This window comes from Oncorhynchus gorbuscha, linkage group LG08 (genome assembly GCF_021184085.1).
Source record: "Oncorhynchus gorbuscha isolate QuinsamMale2020 ecotype Even-year linkage group LG08, OgorEven_v1.0, whole genome shotgun sequence".
Taxonomy (NCBI): domain Eukaryota; kingdom Metazoa; phylum Chordata; class Actinopteri; order Salmoniformes; family Salmonidae; genus Oncorhynchus; species Oncorhynchus gorbuscha.
In genome coordinates, this window is record NC_060180.1 from 73,418,778 (window position 1) to 73,429,615 (window position 10,838).

The 10,838-nt window shown below is 43.1% G+C and overlaps 1 pseudogene; it reads left to right on the plus strand.

Moving 5' to 3' along the window:
- LOC124041039 overlaps positions 1–885 on the plus strand; it is a 149,313-nt pseudogene extending 148,428 nt beyond the window's left edge.
- Positions 886–10,838: the final 9,953 nt, after the last annotated feature.

The following is a 10,838-nucleotide window of genomic DNA, read 5'->3' on the forward strand; positions in this document are numbered from 1 at the left end:
TGCTGTACTCTGAGAGGACATTTGATTGGTGTGTATAAATGCATCAATGTGGGTTGAGAATTAACTGTGGGATGATGGTTTTTCATTCAAAATGCTTTGTTTTGGGCACTCTGCATACTGGCTGGATTTTTCAAAGGATGACATTTTGGAGATTTTGTTAGTAATGTTTTAACATGAAATGATGCAAAGCTTAAAACGTTGGGATGGCCTCCAGACACGTTGGAAGGACCTCAACGCACAAATGTCCAGACATTCTCATGTCACAGTAACGTTCAAACGGAACAAGGAGTGAACCGATATCTATGCTTCAGTGGTGATACAACAGTGACATTTTCAAGTACAACATATTGTCATGGTGAAATGAGTAGCCTGACCTCTTCAACTGGCCCTGTAGTCTGTCCCAGGGTTCACTATGATCTGTAACATTTGTTTCAAACTGATATTTAGGGGTTCACAGCTTTGCTGGAAAACCTATTGTTATTCTTATATTATGTTTTCCTTGACATGTTTCCTTGACATGGTAAAATAACTCAAGCATAGATTGATAACTTTTGTTTGAATTCGGCACACAAAAACTAGAGGCCATGAGTAACTTGGTCTAAAAGAATGGTACTGATTGACCTATAGGTGGCGCTGTTATACGCAGTCTCATTTAAACCCTCATATCCGCCTTCCAGTATGACCTACAGACTTTAAACTTTGTATGTAGGTGTCTTTCCTCATACTGAACCAATTTACCTCAATACCCATAAGGCCAGCCAGGATAGGTTTTCCTACATCTTGGACATTTTGGAAAACCTTTGAAAACCGTAAACTCATGATAAAAATAACATAAATAAGGGATTGATTAACAGGGCTGAGTAATTATTAAATCTAGAAATCTGATTTACGTGTCCATTTAAATCCTTTGTAAATCCATTTCACAATGTCCTATCAATTTGCAACTTCTTAGGGTCATCAAAGACATGACCATGATGAACCATGTTTAAGTTCGGCATTGATTTAGCCGTTTTTATATCAATGTCAAATCATTTCTTGTCAACAATTAAATACCTTACTGTAATAGTTTTCCATTGAAATGGACAATAGTTTTTAGTAAATAACTATTTCTCAAGCAAGACCCCATGGTGTATGTGGGAATGGGAAAACTCAAAACTAGCTGTTATTGGCAGGGAGGTTTGGAACTCTTTGTTATTGGTCTATTAACCAATTTACCGCCTGGTGATGTCACCCATGCAAACCTTCTGATTAGAACATTCAGTATAGATTGTATTTTCAAAACGTGGCAGAGTTATTGACACTTTTTTTTTATACTGCAAATCTATTCCACAGTGGCCTGTCAACGTGAAACTATTATTGACATCCCTAAAATGAACCACACTTTATTATTAACAACTCGTTATTTTCATATGTAACGCTCATGCTCAAAACCACATTCTCCTCATAAAACCATACGTCACTTTCACTCCATATTTTGATTGCACTTAAAGGAAGATGCTTCCAACATGATAGAGTGCTTTGTTATTCAATTGATCTTGTGTCCTTTGTCATCCTATGAACCCTGTTCATTGCTGCTGGCAGGCAGTTATATTTATGGAAGAGATTCTCAAAACAGGATAAATCCTTATGGATTTTACAGCAGGTTTTCATCAATGGTGGATTTGATCAATTCCGGCTTACTCTGGTACATATTCAGTAGAGCTCACCGTAGCAACATTTTTTGAAACAGAAAACAGAAATGGGTGTTTCTTATTCGACCGGTAGTCCAGTAGTCTCTCTCCCTTTTCTTCCATTTGGTGCCTACCGAACACGGTCACGATCTACAATCCTATAACGGTATCTAGACAGTAGTCTCTCTCCCATGTTTTTCTTCCATTTGGTGCCTAGGTTCTGAATGAACATGAGTGTCACACTGAGGTTCTGTCACTTAGAGTGATGCCTCTGAGGTTCTGAATGAACCTATAATGCCTCTGAGGTTCTGAATGAACATCTAGTGTCACAACTCTGAGGTTCTGAATGAACATGCTTAGTTTGTCCGAACATCTCACAATGCTCTGAGGTTCTGAATGAACATGTTTAGAGTGTCACAATGCCTCTGAGGTTCTGAATGAACATGCTTAGAGTGTCACAATGCCTCTGAGGTTCTGAATGAACATGCTTAGAGTGTCACAATGCCTCTGAGGTTCTGAATGAACATGCTTAGAGTGTCACAATGCCTCTGAGGTTCTGAATGAACATGCTTAGAGTGTCACAATGCCTCTGAGGTTCTGAATGAACATGCTTAGTGTCACAATGCCTCTGAGGTTCTGAATGAACATGCTTAGAGTGTCACAATGCCTCTGAGGTTCTGGAACATCTGAATGAACAGAATGAACATGCTTAGAGTGTCACAATGCCTCTGAGGTTCTGAATGAACATGTTTAGAGTGTCACAATGCCTCTGAGGTTCTGAATGAACATGTTTAGAGTGTCACAATGCCTCTGAACGGTGTAGCAGGGAAGGTGAGATAAGGCAAAGAGACTGGGGTTGGGGGGGTAGCGATGAAGAAAACACTACCATATCACAGCCTGGAAGCATCTGCAGTGATTGCACCGTATCGGTATGTTCAACATTTAAAGCTGTTGTGATTGTTTTATCTATCCTATGAGGGGTTCTAGCAACCATGATGGTTAAATTTGTTGTTTTTAGTTGTTTTTTTATGGAAACATAGCTGTAACAGCATTGGAAAATACAGTTAGTGTTGGGAAACGATTTACAGCAAAGCTGTGGGCACTTGTAAAGATACTAACCAAGGAGAATGTCAACTGTTATTTTGCATGCAGTGAGTAGAAATGGAACTGTGGGAAATCCAGGATGGAAGAAGCAAGGCAAAAAACAGCTGGGAAACAAAACTAATCTAGTGTTTGGTTAAGAGCTCTGATGAGGCCTTATACATTTGATGCTCATTAGTTGGAGAAAACATTACACCCTAAATGGAACCAACACAGTCCTGCATATCCTTTTTCCCACTATCGTGCTGACCCAAACCGTACAATGTTGGCAATATATTTTTTCTCATTGTCCCATTTCAACAGTTTCATCAACTATAGTGGATGTGTAACACCCCCCCCCCCCCGCCCCCTGCCCAGGGGTTATTTGAGTTACATAAAAACAATAAAAACTCTTATAGGATTCTTTTCAGTTAGAAAAACACATTTAATAAATATCTTTCGGGGTTATCAATCAATGATTACATTTTAGCTAATCTCTGCCACAACTGATAATTAAGTAATTCTGTTTCCAAAGTGATGATAATGAAGATTGAGGTTATTTTCTTTAGTGATGGCTGTCATCGTAAAGGAAACACAATTATTTGTTAACTGTCTTGCTAAATGGAATTTTAAAGAGATATCGAAATCTTGTCAGGCCTGGCTCAAAGTTTTAATAAATATACATTTAATTAAGCAGATTGCCAGAGATCATCTGCACTTGGATGAGACACTAGGGGAGAGGCTTCGCTTTACCACACAAATTAGTGTATACAAAAATATATATACACAAATTAGAACTATTGTCAATAATATTATGAGTTTGTTCTATATTCCTTTGGTGTAGAAAGTTGAATTTTATCCATGAAGCATTTCATTTGCACACAGTTGACTCAGTTGTTGTTCTTGTTACGGTATTAGAATACTGCAAACCCTTAGGTTTGCCACGAAATATTGATGTCATAATTCTTTTTTTTTTAACTTAAGAATTTAGGAGTACCTGCACTTCTCTTTGATTAGGATATTTATTTTTCCTATTTTACATTATGGAAACAACTTCATGATTATTTTTTTGATGTTTTTTTTTTGGGGGTTGTTACGAAAGCATTGTATGTACGCACGGCTGGTTTTCACTCTGATCTAAAGAATATGACACCTGGTGAATATCAAAGTGGCCTTGCCTGTTTAGGAAAAGGGAAAATGGACAACTGGTGTCCAGTGGCTGATAAGGTGTCCACATGAGGACATCCTCAGTCTCAGCAGGACTTGTGTCCGTCTCACCGTAGACTGACAACATTCTGAACCCCAAGACAACTCAACACCACATGAGGACATCCGCAGTCTCAGCAGGACTTGTGTCCGTCTCACCGTAGACTGACAACATTCTGAACCCCAACACAACTCAACACTACTCAGCAGACAATCACTGCTCTGTTGTTGTTTTCCCTCAGCCCAGCCAGTCTTGTGTATTTGTGCATAGAGAGAGGAAACTGAAACTCACATTTTTTTTTTGTAAAGGAACTGTAAAGGAAATGCCGACAATGGCTCTTGACTGTAAGTCACCTGTTCAACTTTCAATAAAGTCCTAAATATGGTTTCATTCTAGTTTTTGTCTCATGGAATAATATACTGCCTTGTAAATTTTCACATTCTACCCTATAGCATTTCTTGAGGTTCACTTGCATACCGACCAGCTCTCACAGTCTCAGAATTAGACGTTAACCCGTGTTTCTTATTAAATACAAATTTTGAGGGTAGTTGCAAATGTCAAATATAGATCTGTTTAAGGTTAAGTTTATCTATTATATCTGAAATCTTAAGGTTAGGCATTAACTCTGAATGGTTAAGGTAAGGGTTCTAGTTTGGGATAGGCTTAAAACTAAAATCTCAAAAAACAACTTTCTGTCACTGGATTCAAACTTGCAACCTTTGGAATTAGAGCAAAACCCAAACCTATTTGAAGGTATCAGCACTCACTGCTGCCCCTAGTGGCCGGTTTCCACATCATCTCCTGACATCCTCAGACATGGATGGACATTGAATACTTGTTTCACGGGTGACCTGGGTGTGCATACAGTATTTCATTGCATCCATGGGTGAAGACTCAAAACAGTTTGCCGGAAGCATGAGCAGTAAGTGATTTATAAATGGTAAAATATGTTTTGGTTATTACTGCATTGTCGGAACTAGAAGCACAATCATTTCGCTACACTCGCATTAACATCTGCTAATGTGTATGTGACAAATACATTTGATTTGATTTGATTTTGTAGAGGGCTATTGGCTTACACACAAATCATCTCAATAATAGCTTAAAAGAAAACCAGATCTGCAAATGAACACACAGATGTAGAATAACCTAGTTCATAGGCCTAACCTCATGGATACAGTGGCCTTTGCTTTTTATCTCTGACTGCAAATGTAATCGTTGCTGCTGCGGCGAGTTGATTGCTATGACATGTTTGTGTTTTGTGCCTCACAACAGACCATGATTGCAATCAACCTCGACATAGGAGATACAATTGTTCAAAACAACACAAGTGAATAACTATTATTATTATTATTAATTGTCTTGAGATGAAACTATTATTTTAGATAATGGTAGATTCCTTCCTACTCAGAGTCACTGCCTCGCATACTAACTGAAAAAAGTACTATATTTATTTTAAAAAATGCATTGATTACAGCAGACACCATCACTCTGATAGACTACTATTGATTACAGCATCACTCTGATAGACTACTATTGATTACACCATCACTCTGATAGACTACTATTGATTACAGCATCACTCTGATAGACTACTATTGATTACAGCATCACTCTGATAGACTACTATTGATTACAGCATCACTCTGATAGACTGCTATTGATTACAGCATCACTCTGATAGACTACTATTGATTACATCAGACACCATCACTCTGATAAACTGCTATTTATTACAGCATCACTCTGATAGACTACTATTGATTACAGCATCACTCTGATAGACTGCTATTGATTACAGCATCACTCTGATAGACTACTATTGATTACATCAGACACCATCACTCTGATAAACTGCTATTGATTACACCATCACTCTGATAGACTACTATTGATTACAGCATCACTCTGATAGACTAATATTGATTACACCATCACTCTGAGAGACTACTATTGATTACAGCATTACTCTGATAGACTACTATTGATTACAGCATCACTGTGACATACTACTACTGATTACATCAGACACCATTACTCTGATAGACTACTACTGATTACATCAGACACCATCACTCTGATAGACTACTATTGATTACAGCATTACTCTGATAGACTACTATTGATTACATCAGACACCATCACGCTGATAGACTACTACTGATTACATCAGATACCATCACTCTGATAGACTACTACTGATTACATCAGATACCATCACTCTGATAGACTACTATTGATTACATCAGATACCATCACTCTGATAGACTACTACTGATTACATCAGACACCATCACGCTGATAGACTACTACTGATTACATCAGATACCATCACTCTGATAGACTACTACTGATTACATCAGATACCATCACTCTGATAGACTACCATTGATTACAGCATCACCCTGATAGACTATTATTGATAACACCAGACACCATCATACTAGTATTGATTACAGCATCACTGTGATAGACTACTAATGATTACAGCATCACTCTGATATCCTAGTATTGATTACAGCATCACTGTGATAGGCTACTATTGATTACAGCATCACTCTGATATACTAGTATTGATTTCAGCATCACTGTGATAGCCTACTATTGATTACACCTAACACCAGCACAATCACAGACAACAATTCATGCTAGTCATTCTGTTGGGTGGCTGCATGTCCCTCCTCAGTCCTTACCCTCCCTTTTATCAATTTACCCCTGAGCAGTCAATCTATGTAGCCGTGACTTTTGCTTTACTATCGATTCTCTTGCAGAATTGGATATATGATTTCATACATTAAATGAAATTGCTTTAAGAAAAATCTAATTATTTGGGCTAAGGGCCTTAGGAAAAACTCATTAAAAAGGCAACAATAATTAAACAAGTGATGGCCATTTTTGAAGCCAGATCATGTTTGTCTTTTAAAGGTAATATTCTGGCCTAGTGATCAGTGCATAATATTACAAGATGGCCAGTTCTACTATAAGAATACTGAAAGGAGGCTCAACTGTGGGGTTCGAGACAGACTGACGGACAGAGACTCCAGACACTAAACTTTAATCAGAATCAACCGCCCTCATCACTTCAAATGTAATATCACCTCTGTCCCCAAGTCTGCTCTCAATATGAAAAACAGATGGGCTCCAAAAGACCCCCTTGAGTCTCCAAGCCAATCATGACTTGGGGAGGAAAGTGCCAGAAGGATCCCCCCAAATCTTACTAGGGGTACAGGGAGCAATCAGGGACACACAGAGCTATCAGCACCTCAATCTGATTTACTGCAGATTAGTCCTGGCAGGCCCCTGGCTTCTAACCACGGGAGTGGGGTGGGTTGAGTGCACTCCATGTGGTTGGTATTGTGTCCACAAATCAAGCACAAATTACCTTTTGGGCTGAGAAACTTTTGGAGAGAATGTAGGATGACTCAGCTGGAATCCAATATAGTGCTTCAATCATCTGAAACCTGTCAGAGGGTTTAAAGGTTTAGAGTTGTCTTCTCTATCTCATCACGAGTTCCTGTGGTGGTGATGGGGGTGGCGGTTACTCCTGTGGTGGTGATGGGGGTGGCGGTTACTCCTGTGATGGTGATGGTGGTTACTCCTGTAGTGGTGATGGGGGTGGTGGTTACTCCTGTGGTGGTGATGGGGGTGGCGGTTACTCCTGTGGTGGTGATGGGGGTGGCGGTTACTCCTGTGGTGGTGATGGGGATGGTGGTTACTCCTGTGGTGGTTACTCCTGTGGTGGTGATGGGGTGGTGGTTACTCTTGTGGTGGTGATGGGGTGGTGGTTACTCCTGTGGTGGTGATGGGGGTGGCGGTTACTCCTGTGGTGGTGATGGGGTGGTGGTTACTCCTGTGGTGGTGATGGGGGTGGTGGTTACTCCTGTGGTGGTTACTCCTGTGGTGGTGATGGTGGTTACTCCTGTGGTGGTGATGGGGGTGGTGGTTACTCCTGTGGCAGTTACTCCTGTGGCGGTTACTCCCATGGTGATGGGGGTGGTGGTTACTCCTGTGGTGGTTACTCCTGTGATGGTGATGGTGGTGGTGGTTACTCCTGTGGTGGTTACTCCTGTGATGGTGATGGTGGTTACTCCTGTGGTGGTGATGGGGGTTGTGGTTACTCCTGTGGTGGTGATGGGGGTTGTGGTTACTCCTGTGGTGGTGATGGGGTGGCGGTTACTCCTGTGGTGGTGATGGGGGTGGTGGTTACTCCTGTGGTGGTTACTCCTGTGGTTGTGATGGGGGTGGCGGTTACTCCTGTGGTGGTGATGGGGGTGGTGGTTACTCCTGTGGTGGTTACTCCTGTAGTGGTGATGGGGGTGGCGGTTACTCCTGTGGTGGTGATGGGGGTGGTGGTTACTCCTGTGGTGGTTACTCCTGTGGTGATGGGGGTGGCAGTTACTCCTGTGGTGGTTACTCCTGTGGTGGTGATGGGGGTGGTTGTTACTCCTGTGGTGGTTACTCCTGTGGTGGTGATGGGGGTGGTGGTTACTCCTGTGGTGGTTACTCCTGTGGTGGTGATGGGGGTGGTGGTTACTCCTGTGGTGGTGATGGGGGTGGCGGTTAATCCTGTAGTGGTGATGGGGGTGGTGGTTCCTCCTGTGGTGGTGGTTAGTCCTGTGGTGGTTACTCCTGTGGTGGTGATGGGGGTGGTGGTTCCTCCTGTGGTGGCGGTTACTCCTGTGGTGGTTACTCCTGTGGTGGTGGTTAGTCCTGTGGTGGTTACTCATGTGGTGGTGATGGGGGTGGCAGTTACTCCTGTGTTGGTGATGGGGGTGGCAGTTACTCCTGTGTTGGTGATGGGGGTGGCGGTTACTCCTGTGTTGGTGATGGGGGTGGCGGTTACTCCTGTGGTGGTGATGGGGGTGGCGGTTACTCCTGTGTTGGTGATGGGGGTGGCAGTTACTCCTGTGTTGGTGATGGGGGTGGCGGTTACTCCTGTGTTGGTGATGGGGGTGGCGGTTACTCCTGTGGTGGTGATGGGGGTGGTGGTTACTCCTGTGGTGGTTACTCCTGTGGTGGTTACTCCTGTGGTGGTGATGGGGGTGGTGATTACTCCTGTGTTGGTGATGGGGGTGGCGGTTACTCCTGTGGTGGTGATGGGGGTGGTGGTTACTCCTGTGGTGGTTACTCCTGTGGTGGTTACTCCTGTGGTGGTGATGGGGGTGGTGGTTACTCCTGTGGTGGTGATGGGGGTGGTGGTTACTCTTGTGGTGGTTACTCTTGTAGTGGTGATGGGGGTGGCGGTTACTCCTGTGGTGATGGGGGTGATGGTTACTCCTGTGGTCGTGATGGGGATGATGGTTACTCCTGTGGTGGTGATGGGGGTGATGGTTACTCCTGTGGTGGTGATTGGGGAGGCAGCTATTGATGGGGTGGTGATTGGGGGAGGGGAGACACCCCAGACCCAAACTGTTACACACCTATATCCATCCTGCCCTGCCTATCTAAGGTCTTCGAAAGCCAAGTCAACAAACAGATCACTGACCATCTCGAATCCCACCGTACCTTCTCCGCTGTGCAATCTCCGAGCCCGTCACAGGTGCACCTCAGCCACGCTCAAGGTACTAAACGATATCATAACCGCCATCGATAAAAGACAGTACTGTGCAGCCGTACTGGCCAAGGCTTTCGACTCTGTCAATCACCATATTCTTATCGGCAGACTCAATAGCCTCGGTTTTTCTAATGACTGCCTTGCCTGGTTCACCAACTACTTCGCAGACAGAGTTCAGTGTGTCAAATCGGAGGGCATGTTGTACGGTCCTCTGGCAGTCTCTATGGGGGTGCCACAGGGTTCAATTCTCAGGCCGACTCTTTTCTCTGTATATATCAATGATGTTGCTCTTGCTGCGGGCGATTCCCTGATACACCTCTATGCAGACGACACCATTCTGTATACTTCTGGCCTTTCCTTGGACACTGTGCTATCTAACCTCCAAACGAGCTTCAATGCCATACAACACTCCTTCCGTGGCCTCCAACTGCTCTTAAACTAAACCAAATGCATGCTTTTCAACCGTTCGCTGACTGCACCCGCACCCGCACTCCCGACTAGCATCACCACCCTGGATGGTTCCGACCTAGAATATGTGGACATCTATAAGTACCTAGGTGTCTGGCTAGACTGTAAACTCTCCTTCCAGACTCATATCAAACATCTCCAATCTAAAATCAAATCTAGAGTCAGCTTTCTATTTCGCAACAAAGCCTCCTTTACTCACACCGCCAAACTTACCCTAGTAAAACTGACTATCTTACCGATCCTCGACTTCGGCGATGTCATCTACAACATAGCTTCCAATACTCTACCCAGCAAACTGGATGCAGTTTATAGCATACCACCCTGCATACCACTGCTGGCTTGCTTCTGAAGCTAAGCAGGTTTGGTCCTGGTCAGTTCGAGCTCGAGGTTGGATGGAGAGCATTTGTGAACAGCAGTTTTCAGTTCTTTCCACAGATTCTCGATTGGATTCAGGTCTGGACTTTGACTTGGCCATTCTAACACCTGGATATGTTTATTTTCGAACCATTCCATTGAAGATTTTGCTTTATGTTTTGGATCATTGTCTTGTTGGAAGACAACTTTCCGTCCCAGTCTCAGGTATTTTGCAGACTCCATCAGGTTTTCTTCCAGAATGGTCCTGTATTTGGCTCCATCCATCTTCCCATCAATTTTAACCATCTTCCCTGTCCCTGCTGAAGAAAAGCAGGCCCAAACCATGATGCTGCCACCACCATGTTTGACAGTGGGGATGGTGTGTTCAGGGTGATGAGCTGTGTTGCTTTTACGCCAAACATAACGTTTTGCATTGTTGCCAAAAAGGGAGGGCGGTTATTGATGGGGTGGTGATTGGGGGTGCGGTTATTGATGGGTTGGTGGT